The 21,141-nt window shown below is 36.1% G+C and overlaps 1 protein-coding gene and 1 long non-coding RNA gene across 2 annotated transcripts in view; both read left to right on the forward strand.

The window, feature by feature from the left end:
* CNTNAP2 (contactin associated protein 2) overlaps positions 1-21,141 on the forward strand; it is a 765,857-nt gene that overhangs the window by 270,928 nt on the left and 473,788 nt on the right. The gene's annotated exons all lie outside the window — the stretch shown is intronic.
* On the forward strand, positions 1,916-6,869 carry LOC136294039 (uncharacterized). The gene is made up of 3 exons (XR_010722288.1): positions 1,916-2,085; positions 5,618-5,656; positions 6,755-6,869. It is a non-coding gene; the product is annotated as an uncharacterized lncRNA (long non-coding RNA).

Consider the following 21,141-nt stretch of genomic DNA (forward strand, 5'->3'; position numbering starts at 1 on the left):
TGTAATTTCCCTCTCACAGATTTTTTTTCCTTTGTCAAAGAAACTCAAAACCACTCCAGCATTACAATCTAGGTCATAGAGACATAAAAATAATTCTCATTTCATTTTCCCTGAAGTCTTAAAAATATTGAAAGGATCTTCTCCAAAAAGGGAAATTTCTGTTACACAGATGCAGTCAAATTTGAAAAAACCTTTACTGCTGCATTTGCAGATCAAAATTATGTTATTCTTTTGTGAAACAGCAAAAGTGTTTCTATAACATTCAAGACAACTGGAATGAAAATTTTAGCATGAAGAAACTTGACATATTTTAACTGCTTTGAAAATTTTGAAATATTTAATTGTCCTGATTGTTTATCTACTGAAAATCAATATCCAAAATGTCTGTCTCAGATTAAGTCTTTCTATGAATCTTCAAATCCTTCAATATCCTTTAAGAAAGGCTTTTTTTCATAAATATGTATATATATGGATAGTATTCAAGGTATTCTGTATGCCCTTATTATTCACTTCTTTTTTTCAACAGAACATAAAATCCAAAAAAAAAAATTCACTGCAACAGATTTTTTTAATAAATGTGGGGTGTTTTTTTTCTTTTTTTTGGGTTATCTAGCCACATTTTTTATTTGTTTACATGTCTTTGTTACATTTACTTGAGATTGTCATCATCGTGGAGAGTGGAAAAATCGAAGAATTTTAAAAAGCTTTTGTAAAAGAGAGTAGGGAAATACCCCAATAAAGGTAGAGGGGGAAAAAGAAATAAGGCTTTTTGTGTTACTTGGTATGTTATGTTACTGCTCCAAAGGAACATTTGAAAATTTGCACAGATAACCATGTTGCTCATTCCTGCTATTGCTCTGCCCTTCTACCTTACCACAGCATAAGAAACAGGTTTTTAAGGAACACAAGCAAACACAGATTGTGATCTTAAAACTCCTGTAATTTGTTTTATTGACATGATAGATATTTCAGTTGCATCTGCCAATGTTTGGCTGGTTGCCAACATGGAAAGTTAGCATGCAGTTCAGTCTCTAACCCCTTAAATTAATCTATCAGTATACAGCTGTTTTTAAGGTCTCATTGTGAGGTGTATTCTCCCAGCCTGTTTTCAAAGCAGAGGTTCTCCAGCCCCTGCTCATTCTCATGGCCCTCCACTGGACCCACTCAAGCAGGTCCATATCTTTCTTATGCTGGCAGACCCAGAGCTGAATGACATAAACCCAAATAAAAAAAATAAAGTTCTTGAGGCTGCATGTTTCAATCAAGGCTTCTTTCAGTCTTTTAAAGTTCAGAATCCTGAAGGCTGTGAATAAGAAGTGTGCAAGTTCAGTGCAGCATGAAAACTGTAAGGAAAACAAACCCCCTGTTCTTCATGTTTGAATCATGCTAAGATTCTAAACTTCTACTGGTTCCTTTTAGCTTTTTAATAACTTGTAACCAGGTGTATTTTTAAAATTGCTTTTTCCTGTGGGATCTGATCTCCCTTAAGGATGAGATTTATAAATGAGGATTTATAATCTCTTTTCAAAAGATTTGCTTTGTACATGTATTTAATTTATATTTCTATGTTGATTTCAAATCATCTAGAATAACTGCAAATTGGAAGCTTGCTATAATCACCCATTAACCTTTTATTAGTTAAGAGCAGAACTTTGAACTCAGAAGGAAACTAAAGCCTGTGGAGGTCACAGAAGACATTTGTATGTTTTTGCAATCAATCCCATTTACAAGTTCAAATTTCTGAAGCTAAAATTTTTTTCCAATGTGGGAGGAGAGAGATGGTGCTGAAGGCAATCTCATCCTGATAAAGTTCAGCTGTGCCAATTACCAACAAGTGGAAACAGCCTTGCTCTCACAGCTTTGGCCAATAAGAATGGGAGTTATGAAACAGTGAGTTAGCTAGCCCAGAGGTAGTTGGAGTCTGCTAGCTGTGCTATGAGGAGGGAGGGTCAGGAGGCCAAGCAATGGACAGAAAGGGTTAGGTGGTTAGGTAAGGGACAGGAAGGAGCTAGCCAGTCCTGCAGAAGGAAGAGAGAAAGATCCAGTGCTGCAAGGAGGAGCCTGTGGGAAGGCTGCAGAGTAAAGGTATGAGAATTCTTGAGATAATAATAAGTGACTGGTGGTGGTGTCAGTTGTCAGTCCACTCTTAAATGGTGCCCAGTGTGAGGAGTGGGTGACAATATTCTGATCTATTAGAAGGGGATTTCTTTTGTACTATTCTAAGGTGATCATAACAGTTAGTCATAGACATGAGAGATCCACAAAATGAGAGAGCCAAAGGTCTCTTGAGATCTCTGCTGTCGATAGCAGTAATGGAAGGTTAAAAAAAATCTCCTCTAACACTGCTAGAAGTGCTTAGAGGTTGCACCTGATTATAATGCAGATTACAGTATTTAGGATGTAGATGGATTCTGAATGCTTCCTCAGGATGTCACGTAGTTTCTAGGAACAGGATTCTCTAAGGAGCTGAGTGATGAGGTGAGCTAGAGACAAGCAGTGTCTCTGCAGATTCCCCACTCTTTGGATTATTCCTGCCAAGCAGAACTTTCCTACATCCCTGGTGTGCCTGTTCTCTGTAGAAGTATAGGTACGGAGGGAAATGCTTTGTCTCCTGGTAATACAGAATACTGCACTCCTTTAATCCTTCTTTTCCCAGCTTTCAGCTGGAGAAGCATGCTCTATAGCATTTCTGTCACTTCATATTCTTTTTCTCCCTTTACATGTAATAAAGATTAATTCTCTGGAAGGTACTTTTCAACCCTGGGGCCAAGAAGCTCTGTTCTTATATCATGGTGAATTCACATGTAAATGTAGTGAGGATTAAATTAGGGCCTCCAAGTAAAGAATTAATTCGGCGCTTGTTGACTGTTTTAATTCCTTTCCTTGCAAATAATGCTTTTCTTCTGGTCTCAGTGTTTATGAAATACTTAAATGTTTAAAAACCTTTAAGAAAACAATATTAATATTTGGTTGTATACCCAGCCAGTATGCATTTGCCAAGGCACAGTCAGGGTGAATGGTGGTTCTTTTCTCTATATGAGCCCATAAATTATGTTATCATCAGCAGGGATTACCAAGATGCCTGAAAGCAAAACTTCTTCCACAACAAAACAGATTTCTGTGGGACAGTCTGTCTGGGGATGCCTGATTCTGTAATTGTGCAGGTAACATCAGAGCTCAGTGCTAAGTCCTGTCAACTTGGTCAGTTTTCAGAAGGTTTTTTGCTTTAGTTCAGTGAAAGGACTAGTGACTTTATTTATTTATTTATATATATATATATATATATATATTTATTTTTTTTTTTAATTTTATTTTTTTTGGTAGAAGAGGGATTTTTGGAGCCAGGAGTGGAAAGACTGATCTTTCATTTTATAAGCAATTGTTTCTATAAATTCCAGGCTCACTGCTATGCATGGTGATGTGCATCATCAATAAACACAGGCCACGCAATTGTTGTGACCCATCAGTTCACTGTTCTTCTGACTAAAATATCACTTTGGAGTTCAGCCATGTCCTAGGGGCATATCAGACTTCATGCCTGATTTTTAATCTTGAGCAAGTACTTATAAAATCATACAGACTCATGCTTTCCATGAGGAGTTCTAACTCGGCATGAATAACTCATATTTAAGCTTCTGCTTTTGAAGATCATAATGGAATGCAGAAAACTGTTTCCAAAGTTCCCTAAAAATGAGTCTGCATGGATCTATGACATATGGCATATATGCGTTCAATAAGCTTTGACTTTTTAACTGTTAATGCTTTATGCTTGTCAAGAAATCCTCTGAAATGTAGTTTACAAACCTCAGCATCAGGGTACAATTATAGAGTTGGATTATGTTGGTTGAACTGTGCTCCAGCTAGGGAACTAAATGATAGCAGTCAGATCTTTTGGATTAATATCCCATCAGCTTCTGTGGAAGGGAGACTGTCTCAGTATTTATAGAGATATTTTTCAGTCATACAAACTCTTTGGCATGCAGAATAAACTGGATTTGGGGACAGAATATGACCAGGCTGCATGACATTAGAGATGCTTGGGGTATTCAGCAACCTTGCTCATAACTGAGGTTCTGCTGTTGCTATGCTTATTTGAATATTTAGAAGATTCAGCGGAGCTAATACTTTTAAAAGGAAAGATGAATCATCTTTACTCTTTCTTTTTCTTAACACTTGAATGTGAACTATGTTAGGCCTGCAAAATATCTGATAGTCAGAAATGGGGTCTCACAGGTGAACAAAAACCAAAAGCTTCTATTGAAATATGCCAATATCAGTCTGAAGGTAGAATAACAACCACTTTCAAGCAGAGATGAAGGAGTCTGAATGTGAGGGAGGTAAGGAGCAGAACTCATTTTGTAATTCCTCTTTCACCTAAATGAGGACTAAATTTATCTGGCCATGCTGCTCTGTGAAAGTTTTTGTGTTTGTTTTACTTCCAAAACAGAAATCTAATTTTAAAAATATATTTGTAGTTATCTGGTCTTGTTGTGGAAAAACAGGCACTTGGGTTCTGTGTATGGTGGGTTATTGTTTGGGGGGTGTGGATTGCATTTGTTTTACATGTTTTGAGCTAATTAAAATCCCTCCTACTATTTGCTAGAAACAAGCAAAAAAAATTTCTTCTGCCATTCTTTCTTAAAGTCCCTGCAGAATTACATCCTGAAAGTGATATACTTGTGGCTGAGAATGTTTTGCCATTCTTTTTGCAGCATTTGTGAGTGCTATATGCTTCCCAGCAAATGCTGTTTGGTCCACAGTGGGGCAGAGTCTTGACAACAACATGAATTTTTCATATCTTTTTCTAAGGGAAAGAGAAAAAACCCCAAACTTCTCCATCTTTCGGATTTGTTATTAACTGTACCTGCAGTTGTACCAACATATGCAAAAATAGATACAGGTGGAAATATGAACTGACAGTTCTGAACAATTCTGTACCCACTTTGCATATGAAAGTGTGATACCCTAATACTTCTGTCGTCTCTAAAATACAGCTCATGTTGAAGTTTGCTAAAAGTGGTTCCATTCTCAGTGTTTCTCAGGTCATAACTATTCATTCTACTTATGTATTTATCTTCCTTTCAATGTACTTTACATAGAGTCTTGTTTCATTTTGTATGCTAAAAACTGTCAACTGCTAAGGAAAGCTTCTTAGAAACTTGCCAGGAAAAATAAAATAGTCTTATGGACAAGCAAGGTCATATAAAATGGTGCTGGGTTTATTTGCTCTTCTATTTAATCTAATTTAATAAAAATACAGAGGAGGTTTTTACTTGTGCAGATCAGAGAAGGTTTTTTTTTTTAAACTTAGGCTCTGGACAGGTGAGGAGTTTTGGAAAATCCACACCTTTAGTGTTTACTTGTAGCTTCTGTAACAACTGAGGTTGTGTGTTATGACTGTTGGATTCTCTTGCTGTGTTTTTAACCATGATTTCACCTTGTCAACTGCTCACATGTCATTCTCAACACTGTATTGGGGCAGAAAATGAAGCCTAATCCGGGACTTAATGTTTCTTAACACAAAGGCTCTCATATTAATAAACTGCTCATATCTTTACAAAGGCATCACTTAACAATGCAACATTTCTAACTCATATCAAATGTTGAAATTATACAGGTGGATTGCACATCTTCACTGTTTTGAACATTGGGCAAGGTAAAGAAAGATGATCAAATCTTATTTCTCATCTCTCTGGAAGTTTTCTTTCTGGAATCTTTACTTTTAGCATTTGATTTAAAATCTAGGAACAGGAACCTTTCCTCTTTTTTTTGAGACTCACTGTATCAACAGAAAAATTTTGGTAGAGATACTTGAGTATAGCATAGTGTCTTTATATAGTACTTCAAACTTCAGCTGAGTTACAGCAAGAAGCAACATTCTATCAAAGTAAGCAAACTTTGTCAATATGATGGAAACGTGTCACCAAAGGTCTGTTTTAGCAAAAACAAAATTCAAATTCAGATTTTAGAATACCCCTTTATATGAGTTTCTTACAAATTGCCTCAGCTAGCAGTTATGACAAAGACTGTCTGCCATTTTACCGTTGAAAGACCACATTTTTAGATGAGAAGCCCTGAGTTTCAAACTCATCTCTGCTAACATAAATGTTTTGAAATGAAAAGTATTGGTATAAAAAAATCAACAAAACGGGTCTAAACCCCAAAATCTAGTCTCTATAAATTTTCGAAATGTTTCCTTGGGTTTAAATAGCAGACAACATGTAGTGGATATAATTCATTTCTAAATTGCAGCTTGCAAAGGTGTTATAAAAGATTTGTGGATGTGGTAGCATATTGCATGTTGGATATGAAAATATGAGACATTAGGAGCTCTATGATTGCAATAAGCACCTTTCAACTTACTTAAACCTGTAATTAACTATGATACTTAATGAGTATTTCTTAACATCTCTGTCAAACCTTTATAAATTCTACATGAATTCATACATTCTCTCCAAAACATTAATAAATTGGTGTCAGTATAATTACAATTGTTTTCATATATGAACAAATACAATTCTTGTTGACTTACATAGCAGCCTGCTTAATAATATTTTATTCTTTAAAAATTTATATTAACAACTTTTTTTGTCTTAAATAAATTCATGATGTAGGCTCTTTTTTGGTTTTGGCAGTGGAATTTTTGATTTTATTATTCCAGAACCTGTACCTCTCTCCTTTAGAGAGGAATTTTCCTTTGTTTGCCCCATGCTTCATGTTTTTCAGTGAAGTGAAACTCCTGTTATTGTTACAGAACAGGAAACATATGAGCTGAGCCTGCTCACGGAGACAGAAAATCAGGACAGCACCACACACCAGGTCAGAGACAGGCATCCTGGGGCAATGAATCCCTAATCTGTGGTGGCAACAAGTAGACAATATATACTTTGAATATAAAGCTTTTGTTCAAGGCATGTCCCCTTTTTACTTTTCTATTCTTTTGATACCTTCCTGGGAGTTCCAGGTCCCCAAAAGTTAACATGAAAAGATTGGAGGTATGAATTCTGAGCCACAGTGTAAAGCAGACTTCACGTTTACTTTTTCTTCTTTGGACTATCAGCACCTACTGTGTGTTCCCTATTACTATGTCAGTAGAAAGATAAAACAAAATTAGTATTGCTCTGAAGCTTGAGGGCTGATGGCATGTTGCTATGCATGATGGTCATGGAGCATACTTAAAAGAAATTAATTTAATTACAAACCTTCAACATAAATCACCCTGAGCAATGATGTACAGATCACCTTGTCAGAGATGCTTCCTATGTGAGGTTGTCTGGCAAATTGAAGAATTTTTGAAGCATTAAACTGTGTCAGTCTTAGCTGGATTTAACATGCAGTAGCATTATGATTACATAAAGCTCTTAGTGAATGAGATTTGAAAAACGTTAACTGCGCCAATCTCAAAGGATCAGAGCAATAATATGGTGGTGTGACTGTGATGGCTATCTCTACTTAGCTACCTAAATGTATTAGAGTAACTAAAAGACTAAATTCAAAGGTAGAAAAGGACCTTGAGGTAGTATTAGAGAATAAATCTCCCTGGGCAAATTCAATGCCATTTAATGATATATATATATCATACAGAGATTTTGTTTTAATCCATAGATAATGCTCTGGTATAGGAAGTGAGGGTTTTTGAATTAGTGTTTTTGTCTTTCATTTTTCTTTTAACAGGTAACACTAAATTTTTTAATGAAACCTTATGTACTAACAGGATGCATTATCTTACAACATCAAATTCACGTGGACAAGCATTAGCATGCATGCAGCCTATTTGTCAGAGCCTCTGGTCTCTCCAGCCATGCCTTGTATGCTCCCTTTTAGTTCAGGACAGCAACTGAGCACCTCAGTATTAAAATGAGAACCAGTTAGGAAGAATAATAGGAACTCAAGGCAGCTCTCAATAGATACATTAACCTTCCCAGTTTAGCTCTCTGTTAGCCCAATTTGTTTAATCTAGATTAATGTACATCTTATTTACCCAAATGTGATAATGAAAATTAATTAGACTTTTAGCATTTTCCCATACCTATGCATGCATTTTTCCCTATATAACATTGCCTACATATAGTCTGCTACCTGTTTTGCTGAGGACCTCAATACTTCCTTTAGTCAAGATGGATCTCATGCCACTTGTTTTTCCTTTGCTATGTATTATTCCTTATCACTCCTCTGGAGGAATATGGTCTTTCTGAAGTAAGATCTCATGAAGTATGAGGACTCGGAAGTTGCTTAACTGCCTCTAGGAGCTGATTGAGGGTGCATCACAGTTCCAGACTGCATTTTTAAACTTTGAGGGGTAGCAAAAACCTCAGAAGCTAAGGCTGCAGTGAAGTGGTTCAAGTAACAATAAAGCTAGTAAGGTCTGTAGAGCAAGAAATTTGATATGCTGGTAAAGTATTCCCTTCCATTCATGCCTCTAGTATTTTCTTAGAGTTCATTTTTTCTAAGGTCACATTAGCAGTTTAATCATATATTCACATAAACTCCTGTAATTATTTCCACATTATTTATTTTTCATTGGTTTTTAGCTATGTTTCTTTGTAATTAACTCAAAAAAATTATTACTCTTGCTGTGAAAAGAGTAATTAACACTAATGTTTAATGTTAGTGTCGGGTCTATTTGGATGGCTAGATCTTCATTATCACCTGGTGTATTTGCAGTGCCTATCTAAAAGGTATGGATTTTTTCCAATATCACAGCAGAGCCCAAGTTGCTTAAAGGAATAACAGATATTACCTGCAGATAACCGAGGCCTGAGTGTTCAATACTGAAACAGGCAGTGTGCTCTCAGCTGAACTAAACCTGTACCCTGGTGTACTAGATTAAAAAAAAATTCACCACAAATAGGTACATACATCTTTAGTTAAAAAGATTCAGTTTGAGCCTTTCTATAGTGGAAGACAGGGTAGTAATACACAATGTATTAAAATGTCAGCTTTAATGGGGACTAATAGGGGATTATCAAGAAGAGGTCCTAAACTGGAGATGTTTAGGAATTTACGTGCCCGGTGTCTTAAAAGACACTTCAGTGGCTACTGCAGTTGAAGTAAATATGTGGTATGTTCCTCTGATTAATGCATGTCTTAGTCTAGGACACAGACACTAAACTCAGTGAAGCCAACTAATAGATGATAAAAATCTTATCTTTCCAGTGCAATTACCTTTTAAAATGAGGAGAACATTTCACTGAAAGGATAAACCTGTCCATAGCAGGGTTTTAAAATCTTGAAATGTGATGTACGTGGACAGGTCATTGACTAGGACTAATATTAGACTAAGACTAAGTTATCTCTTAGTTTTTGTAATAAATCCAAAGTAAGGTTATAGTATCCTTAGGAAGCAGTACCTTAATTAGAGGTTATCCTTCAAGGCACTCACAATGTCTTATCAGTGCTTCTTTTATCTTAAAGGTAGTTTTGATAGCAGCTAACTGCTGTGATCAAACTGTCTATTTGATAATCAGCATCCCTTTTCCGGTCATCCTGTTCTTACTTTGAAGATGTTCTTCCTTTTCAATTGATAATTATATTTTTAAATTGAGGTTTATGTAATTAAAAGGAAATCAGTGTTAATTTTAAATGCAGTATATTGATATTGAATTGCATTCTTATGTGAGGTGATTTTTCTAATGGGAGATAATTCTCCCTCTCTAGTCTGCCCTTGTGAGATTCCACCTGGAGTGCTGGGTGAACCTCTGGGGCCCTCCACACAAGTAAGACATTAACCTATTGGAGTGAGTCCAGAGGAGAGCCACTAAATTGGTCAGAGGCTTGGAGCACCTGTTACAAAGAGAGGCTGAGACACCTGAGGCTGTACACCCTGGAGAGGAGAAGGCTCCAAGGAGACCCCATTGTGGCCTTCCAGTACCTGAAGGGAGTCTGCAAGAAAACTGGAGAGGCACTTTTCACAAGGTTATGTTGTGCTAGGATAAAGGAGATGGTCTTAGGCTGAAGGAAGTTAGATTTAGATTAGATATTAGGATGGAATTCTTCACAGTGAGGGTGATAAGGAACTGGCACAGGTTGCACAGGGAGATTATGGACTCCCCATCCCTGGGAAGCATTCAAGGCCAGGCTGGATGGGGCTCTGAGTAACCTGGTCTAGTGGAAGGAGTCCCTGCCTATGAAAGGGGAGGTGAAACTAGATGATCCTGAAGGTCCCTTCCAATCCAAACCATTCTATGATTCCATGTAATTTGTGCTCTTCAACAGCTCAAAGTGTACGTGTGTCCTGATTTCAGCTAGGATAGAGGTAATTTCTTCTCAGTGGCTGTTACAGTGCTGTGTTCTCAATTAGAATAAGAATAGTGTTGATAACATGCTGATGTTTTGCCTTTGGCTAAGTTGTGTTTATCCCAAGTCAAGGACTTTTTTCCTTGTGTCATGCTCTGCTAGTGAGGAGGTGAGTAAAAGAAACTGGGAGAGAGCATAGCTGGGACAGGTGATCTGAACTGTCCAAACAGTTATTCCACACCAGAGAACATTATCCCCAGCATATAAAAAAGAGGAAGTTTCCTGGCAGGAAGGCTGGTCTGGGTTTGGGAAGTATGGCATTGGTCAGCAGGTGGTGAGCAATTGCATTGCACATCACTTATTTCCTTTTTTATTGTTATAATTATTATTAACCATTATTATTGTATTTTACTTTATTTAAATTATTAAATTATTCTTATTTCAACATACAAGTTTCACTTCAATTCTCCTTTCCGTTCCACTGGGGTAGGTGGGGAAGAAAGGGGTGGGTTGAGCAAGTGGCTGCATGGTGCTTGATTTCTGTCTGGGCTTTAACCACCACAGTAGGGTAGAGATCATTTGGCTTATGTGCTATTTCATTGTTAGAGTTTTATTTTGACTATTTTATGAGGTCAGAAATCCTTTTGTCTTTACTGTGAAGTCAGCCTTAAATGTTTCTTTCTCCCCCAAACCTTTCTTTCTCTCCATATCTCCATGGTACAGATGTATTGTCATTATTTTGATCCACTGTACAATTCAAGCTTTACTGGCAACTCAGAATTAATCTTCTTATTGGCTACTTGACAACATAATGAAATAATTTCAGAGCTGTCTATTTTCCTTCAATGATGTTTTCTACTAAGAATTAGTAAGATCCTATCTTTCTTTGTACTGCAAAGAGAAATTGTCTTCAGCTTTGAAAAAATTTCTAGCATTACCCAACTCTGTCCTTTACTCTTCAGGTCTAATATTGATCATTGTAGGTGGCTTGTGGTCATTCCTCGAGAATTTTTAAAATTATTTAATAATAATACTGCTGTATATTTCCATTAAACCAAGGCCATGGACATATGTTACTGTAGTAGTATTATCTAACAGTGAGGATGATTTGGGCTGTTCTAGATGACTTTTCCTGTAGCAGATTAGTGTTCTGAATTCAGTTCCAAAATCTATTACAAAATTCGGAGTTTGCTTTTTAGAAGCTTAATTATCATCTAATTAACTGAACATGGTTCAGAAATCTATTTAATTTCACTCATTTCAAATCCCTTTTCTTCAGCCTTTTACCATAAATGCCTTCATTTTCACACCTTGTTTCTTCAACAATCAGTCTCTCTCTCTTCTAAAACGTCCCCTTTTTGTTAAAGAAACACTTTTTTCCCCCTGAATTATTTAAAGCATGATTTTACTGTAAAGTTGAAAGTGCACATTGTTTCTAGATTCATGTTGAAGTTATGTCTTCTTAAAATTCTTTATCTATCCAAGAGGATTTAAATCCCATTTTTCCATCCTTACATAGGACTGGTTTTATTTATTTATTTTATTACGTTTGTTTTATTCTTATTTATAGGAGTCTGAGCTACACCACCACCATTACATCTAACCAAAGACTAGAAAAATTTTGTTAATAAAATTTGCCTAGGCAAAGGTGGTATTTTTGATTACATTATTGAATCATGAGCAGTAATGTACTACACATAAATGTCTACTTCTACTAAGAACACAATTAGCAAAAATAAGTATTGTTTTTACATGAGATGATATATCTCTGGTCAAGGTACATATTTCTTTACCAGTTTTGTGTGTTGAATCTGTTTAGCAAGGCAGAGTAACTGCCTCAAGTGTTTGACTGAATTTTTGGTGAGTAGGTGGCATTATCCAAATGAAGACAAATATGTAAAGAAACAGCTAGTCATGTTTGTGGACAGTGAAATATGTGTTTAACAAATAATTCCCAAGGAAATGAAAATTGAAGTAGTGCAAGTCCTAATGACACTTAAACAGCTGGAAATTTTCAGTGAGCACAGAAGCTGCCCAGACTAAATGAAACCTGTGAAATTGCTGCAGTGTAAGGTCCCTCATAAATACTCAAATACATATTACTAGACTATGTGTATGTATGTCGATGCACCCTAGTAAAACACAAGACTTGTCAGTCAAGGGTACTAGGGGACTCTGAAGTATAAGTTACTCAGTAGAGACTTCTACCTTAGTGCCTTTGTGTCACAGAGTTTGGGAAACCTGGCTCTTAAATGGGAAAACTTATCCTTAATTCAGGGTTAGTGATTTTGAAATGTGTTGTCTCCGTACTCTTTTCATATATCTATGGTCCCTAACAAGTCCATATGAATATATAGGCTGATCTAAAGGTTTGCCACCTAGATGCCTTTAAAAATGTGATTTGAAAAAGAGATTAGGATAAATGCTATTAAATATAAAAGGTAAATTCATGCACATTTTAATACGGGACTCAAGGTTGGGGTTTTTTTAATTTGCTTCATCTTGTAGTTCAAAACATTTTTATGAATACTAAACATAATTTTTGCACAAATGATCAAGGCAATCCATAACTCTGTCTTTCATGACACCTTTACAAATCTTTCATGTTTATGCATGATTCCTGTAAAAGGGTTTCAACAGGAGGAAAAAGGAATTTTCAAACATTGGTGAGCTTCAGATAAATGGTTTCATTGATTTACTTGTTCATGTAGAAAATGATTAAAATGGACTTTGAACAACATTGATATTTATCTCCATGTATTTAATAGATAAACGTAGTTAATATCAGCAAGAATCTGCTATATTTCATAAACTTTCTCATGGATATCTATTATTTAAGAGGACAGTTCAATGTTCATTGATCATATCAAATGGTGGTTTTCTTTATTTTCAAGATTTCAATTCATGTTTTTAAAATAAATTTATTTACAGTTATATTATATGGAGTAAATAGCAGTCAAGAAGTAGAAATGGACTGTAGGAAGAGTACATCAATGTCAAACTTACGTTTTACTGCCCAGTCCTTTAATGCCATGATTAATTTAAAAAAAAAGGCTTTTTTTTTTTTAGAATATGAACCCTTCCTCTGGTGTTCAACATATTAGGTGACTAATTTCACCTTGGTTGAATGGCAAAATCTCTTGGTTCTCATATCATTCATTAGATGATACAAAAACACTTGAAATATTCCTGTAGCCTGAGAACTCACACTTCAGCTGGGCTACCAGGCAGCTATAAATCTTTGGTAAACACAGCGAATCCTCAAACACAGCTTAATCAATATTTCTTTTGGAAAAACAGGAAAACCTGACATAGTTTTGCGTAGTTTTCTGCAGTCTGCCTGTGAGGTCAGCATTTACAAATATTGCTGAACTGGGATAGAAAGTATGTTGGAAAATCAATCTCTCTTTTTCTCCTTAGTAACTGTGAATATGCTGTTGTACTTTACCCACTGGATTTATAATGCTAGAGTATAACACAAGAAAATAAGCTATTTATAGGATAATATCTGCTTAAGCCATGTAGAACCTCATGGGTGATGCACTATTTTGGCTTCAACTTAATATATTCTTATAGAGAACTCTGAATTAATATAATGCAATGGAAAATTTTCCATGGTGTGGAACATAAGGGTAGGGTAAGGCAAATACATCTATAGTTAAAATCAGGAGTCATGCCTGAGAAATAGGTACTTGTGGACTAACACTTCCTACTTAACAATATTGTCTAGCATAATTGTAAAAAATTATGGAATTTTCTTTTTTTCTTGCAGTATATGGAGATTGGAAGGTTAAAGTTCTCTGTTTTACCAAGTTCAGCACTTAAATACCTCAGCCTTCTCTTCATCCTTGGTGACATTGTTCCCCTCTGCGTCCAGTAAAAATGGAGTTTTTCCTTGGTCTTCCTTTTGTTCTTCATTTATTTATAAAAATGCTTATTATTATCTTTCATTGCAGTGGCCAGACTGAGTTCTAGCTGAGCCTTTGCCTTTCTAATTTTCTCCCTACATGACCTAAGGACATTCTTGTACTCTTCCGAAATTGCCTGTCCCTTGTTCCAGAGGTCATAAAATCTTTTTTCTCCTAAGTTATTGCCAAAGCTCCCTGTTCAGCCAGGCTGGTCTTCATTGCTGCTGGTTTATCTTTCAGTACATAGGGACAGCCTCTTCCTCCACCTTTAAGGGTCGTCCTTAAATTGTGTTCAGCTGTCCTTTACTTTGTTGTTAAGGACTGTTTCCCAGATGGCTCTCTGGAATCAGTGGCCTGAACAGGCCAAAGTCCATCCACAGAAGTTCAAAGTTGAGGTTTGGTTGACCTCCTTCCTTATTTCACCAAACTGAAATTGGAAACTCTACCATGTCATGATCACTGCACCCCAGGTAATCTCTGACCACCACACCTCACACCAGCCTTTGTTTGTAAACAGAAGGTCTAATGGGGCACCAACCCTTGCTAGGCCCTCTTCCCAGCTGTGGAAGGAAATTCTCTTCCACACACTCCAGGAACCTCCTAGACTGACTCCTCTCTGTTGTGTTTAGTTTTCAGCAGACATACAGCAGCTTAGTCTCCCACAAGAACAAGGGATAGGTAAAAGGGACAGGCAATGTGATTATAAAAGTCAGGAAGCATTTGAGATTAACTTAGGTATGTGTGTTGATAAAAGAACATTTGCATGAGGCCTAGAGACAGAAAGTACTTTATTAATTCATGTCTGTTGTTTCATAATTGGATTTAGTCTTAAGAGATCAGTGACATGTATAGATATTGTTGCATTTCTAGGTCATTGTGCACTGGACAAGACATGAATACTTTTTTCTCCTGGAGTAAATCCAAAATGCGGTCCTGTTATCCTTTTAAAATACTGAAAATACCAAAAATTTTGGAGGGCCATTGCATTCTTATGAAATCTGGGAAAATAAAATAATATGTGCTTGCACTCAAAGATCCTTCTGATTTATGTCTTACTTACAGTATACTCAGTGAAAGAGGATTACATATATGAAATTAGTACTCAAGTACAATGGTATTTGTTTGGGTACTTTCCAGAAAATCCCATGACAATACAAAATTCAATCTTGCAAATCATGATTTTGTTATTTAATTTAACATCTAAGGCACCTAAATGAAATGAAGAAACTTTAAAAAAAACTATTAAAATTGTCAAAAATATGTCCTAGGATATGAAGAGGAATAATTAAGGATCTAATTTGGCTTCTCATGATATGTCAATATGTAAATATGGCCTGTCTGTAATCACTGATGCAGTTGCTGGTGGGTAGATGCCTGAAACAAAGTTGTTAAGCAACAGCAGCTTTATTAATATGCTGGTAGCCTGTAAATGGGTTCAGAAAAGTTGTTATTGCAGGACAGCAGAACTGATCTTCCTGCTGAGTTCCTGTGACATAGAACAAATAGAGATTTTTCTCAAGTGCTGCCCACCAAAAAGCAATCAGTTCCTGATCTTCTTAGCTTTGATATTTTTGGAAGCTCGATCACTCACATGACCAGTTGGTATTGGCCTATTTAGTGGCTACTGTAAAGTTAAAATAGGTGAATAGCAGTTTAGTAGACTCTATGATTGCTTCTTATTTAAAAATTATTTTAACTGTTATTGCAAAATATTATTTTAAGTTTGGGGGTTTTTTCAGGAAAAAAGCTTATGTGATTGGTTTTTCTGAAAGACTGAGAATTGTAATGAAAAAGATACAATAATTTATATAGGATATAAGACTTGCAAAGATATTAAGTGACATGTTTTCATAAACCCACACAAGTTAGAAGGTCTATTAACTTTCAGTTAGCTGAATTCTGTATGTATGGCAGCGTCGTTCCCCTCCAGTGTATTTTTCTGAGCTTTGTTAGGCTCTGTTTAGAAGACCCCTGCAACTGCCTTGGGAGATTTCCAAGGTCGTGTGCTGGGAAATTTCAGAGCACTGTGTTTACCTAAAGCAATATTAATGGAACTAATAATGTATTCAGTATGTTCTTTAAGGTTAGTTACTCAACTGCTGAGATACTCTTAAGAAATGAAATAGGCAGTTATTCTGGTTTATACAAGAGAAGGGCAAAAGATCAAGAGATTCGTGGGCTCTTGCAATCTTTTTAATTTTTCATAATAATTATTTTTTGCTCATCTTTAAAAAAATCTAGTCTTTCTAATATAGCTACTGTGGACATAATATCAGCATAATTTTTTTTTCCCCCCTTCCAGGAAAATTTATGATTCTGCCCAGTGTATGCAGAAATAGAAATGGGCTGTCAGTAGTTAGGGTAGTCCTCAGTAGCTGACAATAATGGGTTTAAATTTCTCATATATTTGGTATTGTTTTAGCAATCTACTTTTCTCTTCTACCCATCAATTGACCAGTTGTATCTAAACCGTTGTAAAATTAGATAAATGCCTTGGCTGGATAATTCCTCCTGAGCTATTCTCGTTCATCTGACAGTCTATAAACAGCCTGAGTTGGAAAAGTTAACTGTTCATACAGAATGCCTGACTTCCATCATCGTTATTTAGTATACAGAAGTATGGTTAGTTACTATATACAGGTTGTGAACTGGCTGGGCCTGAGTCTCAGACACAGCAAAAGCCTGACAATTGCCAGTGTCTGAAACAGAATTTCAAAAGAACCTCAATTGCTATTAGATTCCAATTAATAAATAGTTTGTGGAGGTTCAGAACACAAGGTGCAGTGCTGGGCTTGCACCGAGTATATTTCTGGGAGCCTGCAAGACCAGGGTTTTATTGGATCACTGGTATTACTGGAGAAACTCACATTAGCGCAAGTGTTCCTATTTTCTTTACTGTGTTTAAGGCTCTTTCCATTTGGAAATTCTGTTTACTAGTCACCTGGAGAAAGAAACTTCACTCTAGGTTATCAACAGAAGGTTCAGTCATCTAAATCAATATTTAAAACTTTGTGTTGTTATGAAATGTGAATCAGTCTTGGACTGCTACACATATGATATATTTCATGATAATGGAGCATGGGTGTCATGATAAGTATGAGAAAAGACAATCACATAAAGCTCTCACTTTTCTGCTAGCTAACTAAATTTTCATTCAGTATAAACAGAAGTTATATATTTAATTGCAAAATGAAAAAATAATTATTTAAGTTATTGAATTTAATTTATTCTGTTTAAGAAAGATAGATCACAAGCTTAAAATAACTTGCTTATAATATATTTTATTTGTTTTTTTAAAAAAAATAATTTAAATACTCAAAAGACCTGGGGTTTTTTGCATAAGGCTTTGGACACTAGAGTAGGAAAAGGAAAATAATTAGGAAAGTAAATAATCTTGTAGTAAAGGTATTAGATTTTTTTTTTTTTGTTCCTACACATCAGTGAAAAAGAGCAAATTAAGTAATTTTGTTCCACAGTGCTTCTTTGTAAGACAGGGATAATGTTTCATTTTGTTTGTTTTTTCATCATATACATTTGTATTACAAACATCTTGGGACACCATTATCCTTTGTTAGGATAATCTACACTTTTTTTTTTTAAATGTGTAGAGATTGAGATGGAGGGAAAAAAAGGACCCATTTTGTCTGGGGTAGGTGGGGCCTACATCAACACTGAAAAGCAAAGGCAAATTCATTACCATGAAGAATAAGTTTTGCATGTAAGACATTGGGTACAATAGTTAAGAATCTGTACACAACCCTATAAAAGGAGTTTTGAAGAAGAAGCCCTTGCCATTCTTTGCTGGATTTCTGCCTGAGACCGTGCCTTTGAAACAAAAAAATATTTTTCACGAGGATCCCTTTCTTTTACTGAGTTTTGTGTATAGCTGAGGTGAAAAATTCCACTTTTGTTTTATTAAGAGCAATTTCATTTATGTTATACCTGATGTTCAGACATCTGTGTTTGTGTACCAGAATTGTCAAAGATACTGACTTAGTTCTGGTAGCTTTTTATTTGGAACAAAACATTGTGTTTTACAGAAACTGATCACAAAGTTCCTTTTTTTTTTTTTCTAATACGTCAGTGAAAGAGCTGGAAATGTCATTTTTTTCATCCTGATCTGAGTGGAGGAGAGATTATTTTTGGAAGTAGGAATATATTTTTACATAAATACTACAGCCTGACTTAATTTCTCAAGTAATTCAAGTGTTTTACTAGAAGATAAAGTATTTGTATTAACTGATGCTTAGGAAGAACTGTAGGAGGGGTGAATGTGAGGTGAAGAAAAAGCAGATCACTATGATTTGTTATGAGAGGTTTGTCTTTCATTTATGTTAGTTTAGTGATAGCCCTTGCACACACATGTACCCATTCTCTGCACTGTCTTTTGCTTGCTGTCTTTTTAATTGAATTAATAATTCCTCAGGATTTACCAGGAGTTGCTCCTGAGATGGCAGATTAGCTGCTATTATAATGTGCTGTAAGGCTCATGCTTGCCCAAGTCTAGCAAAAGGAGGGGGAGGACCTTACTGACAATTGTGCCTCTGCTACAACCTAAATACACGGAGGTCGCAAAGTCTCCTCAGCAGCCAAGTCATACCTTGCCAATGTTTAATTAATTGAATAAGAGCACTGATGTTCATTTTGAATTTCCTAGCTTATTCTAGATACGTTAAAACACCACAACTCTACCTGGAGCTGATTTGTGTTTATGCTTTGTGCCATGAAACAACTTTTGGTAAAGTATGGAGGAGACCTTGAAAATGTAAAGAATGTGACAATTTAAATTCTTGGAAAATTCCATTTCCTTGATCATAGAGGAGGAGAAAAAGCAAACTGCCAGTAATTTAAATATGATAATTTCTGTCATAAGTTGACAGTAGATGTGAACAAAAGAGACAGGAAATAGATGAAGACAGAGGAAAATTGAGAGCACAGAAGCTAGTGTATGCAGAGCTGGATAATGTATGTTGAAACAGCGTGACTTTGCTTGGTTTCTATAAATGCTCTGCAGCTAAATTAATGTAAATCAGGTTTTTTTGGTTGGCAATGTTCTTTATAACTTGGCTTATGAATGAACAGATCAGAAGATTTTTTTTCTCTTCCACATAGTAAGATCATTTAATAATTTTTTTCCCATACATGCTTCTACAAATGTGATACAAAAACTGGTTAGAGAGGAAGAAAGAAAGAAATTGCTGAGGGAAACAGCAAGACTAAGTTTGCTAGGCTGAGTACTCTTTATTTCCTGCTTAGGATACCTGGTATAGTGTACCAATGGCCATAACAAAGATACATCTGTAAGTGGATGCATGTCTACATATCCTTGCAGTTTACAATTTAGTTCCTTAAAAAACCCTGTATGCTTTAATGAAGAGAGTTTTTAAACCCTTTAATATAAACAAAAAGAATCAGAGGGATTTGGAAGGTTTTTATTGTTATTCTTGTTAAGTATTATCATTATTTTGTAGCAAAGTGGCAGGGGAGAGCTGTAGTTATAACTAGTACTTGTTTATTAACACATTAATCGTAAAAAAAATTACTCCTTCTGTCCTTTGGTCCTTGTTTAAATTCTGAACTCATGTTTCTACAGCAGCAAAATGTTCCTTATTTTAAAATAGTGTGTGATAAAGGCTTGGCATATTCTCTTCCTTCTGAAAATGTAGATGTTAATTTTTAAACAAGTTACCATGCAAGTTACACCTACAGAGCAAACTACATTTATGTTTTGGAGGAAGAGAGGGGACAGGAAAGAAAATGTCCCCAACTTTGCAGAGCATTAATGCATGTGATTAACATCTACCAGTTTTGTCCTGGTCTTTCACTTCCTGCATTTCCATGGCCTCTTCTTCTCATCTCCAGTCTGCACTTGTCTCAGCAGCCTGTTTCTACTGATGCTGCCAATAGCTGCCAGTGTCATACAAGTGTCACCTCTGGGTGCCTTTGGAGGGAAGCTTAGGAAAACAACCTTCAGAACCTCTTGACCTGATCAGCAAAGATGAAAACAGAGAAAAGGCAACAAAAGTTTCTTTTTCATAATTGGCATTAAATTTGAGAAAGTAATTTGGGAAAAGACCCATTGTATGGAATACATGGCTACCCCGATCTCAGCACTGACATTAATCTGAAGGCCTTTACTGAAAGAAAATTTCCATGGGCTGTATGTATGTGTCTAATGTGGTTTAATCCCAGAGACTAGCCAAGCCACAGACACCCAGTTGCTCTCTTCCTCACCGGTGGGACTGGGTGAGAGAGTTGGAAATGTAAAACCCAGAAAACTCATGGGTTGAGATAAGGACAGTTTAATAAAGAAAGAAAAAGTCATACGCACAAGCAAAGCAAAACAAGAGATTAATTCAGTGCTTCCCATGGGCAGCAGGTGTTCAGCCACCTCCAGCAGAGCAGGGCCCCATCACATGTAATGGTTACTTGGGAAGACAAACACCCGGCTGTGTCTCCTCCAAACCTCCCATGCACTCCCAGCTTCCTGGCCTGTGTGGCAGTAGGAAAAGCAGACAAGTCCTTGACTCTATGCAAGCCCTGCTCAGCAATAACAAAAAACTCTCTGTATTATCTCAAAACATCTCTGAACCAAAAAAAACCTCTCTGAACAAACCTGTGTTCAGCACAAATGCAAAACACAGCCCCACGCTAGCTACTGTGAAGAAAATTAACTCTACTCGAGCCTAAACCAGCACAGTTTGAAATAATCATTTGAACCTGCTAACTGATTGAACATTTTATGATGTGCTTAGTCCCATTACATTGCATTCTTTGAATACCTTGCTTATTAGCCTAGAGTATCATGAAGAAGTCTGCCCCATTGTCTACATAATCTCCTCATACAATATCTTTGGATTCATGATAGGAAAACCCAAATAAAAAAACTGTACCACTGGCGTGAAAGCTAGCTCATGGGCATAAGGCAGCTGGAAATTTCTGCTTTAAGTGTGTATCATACTTCATTTACAAATAAGAACATGTCTCACTGGAGATT

Source organism: Chamaea fasciata, unplaced genomic scaffold (assembly GCF_029207755.1).
Source record: "Chamaea fasciata isolate MVZ Bird 193981 ecotype frontalis unplaced genomic scaffold, bChaFas1.0.hap1 SCAF_1, whole genome shotgun sequence".
Taxonomy (NCBI): Eukaryota; Metazoa; Chordata; class Aves; order Passeriformes; family Sylviidae; genus Chamaea; species Chamaea fasciata.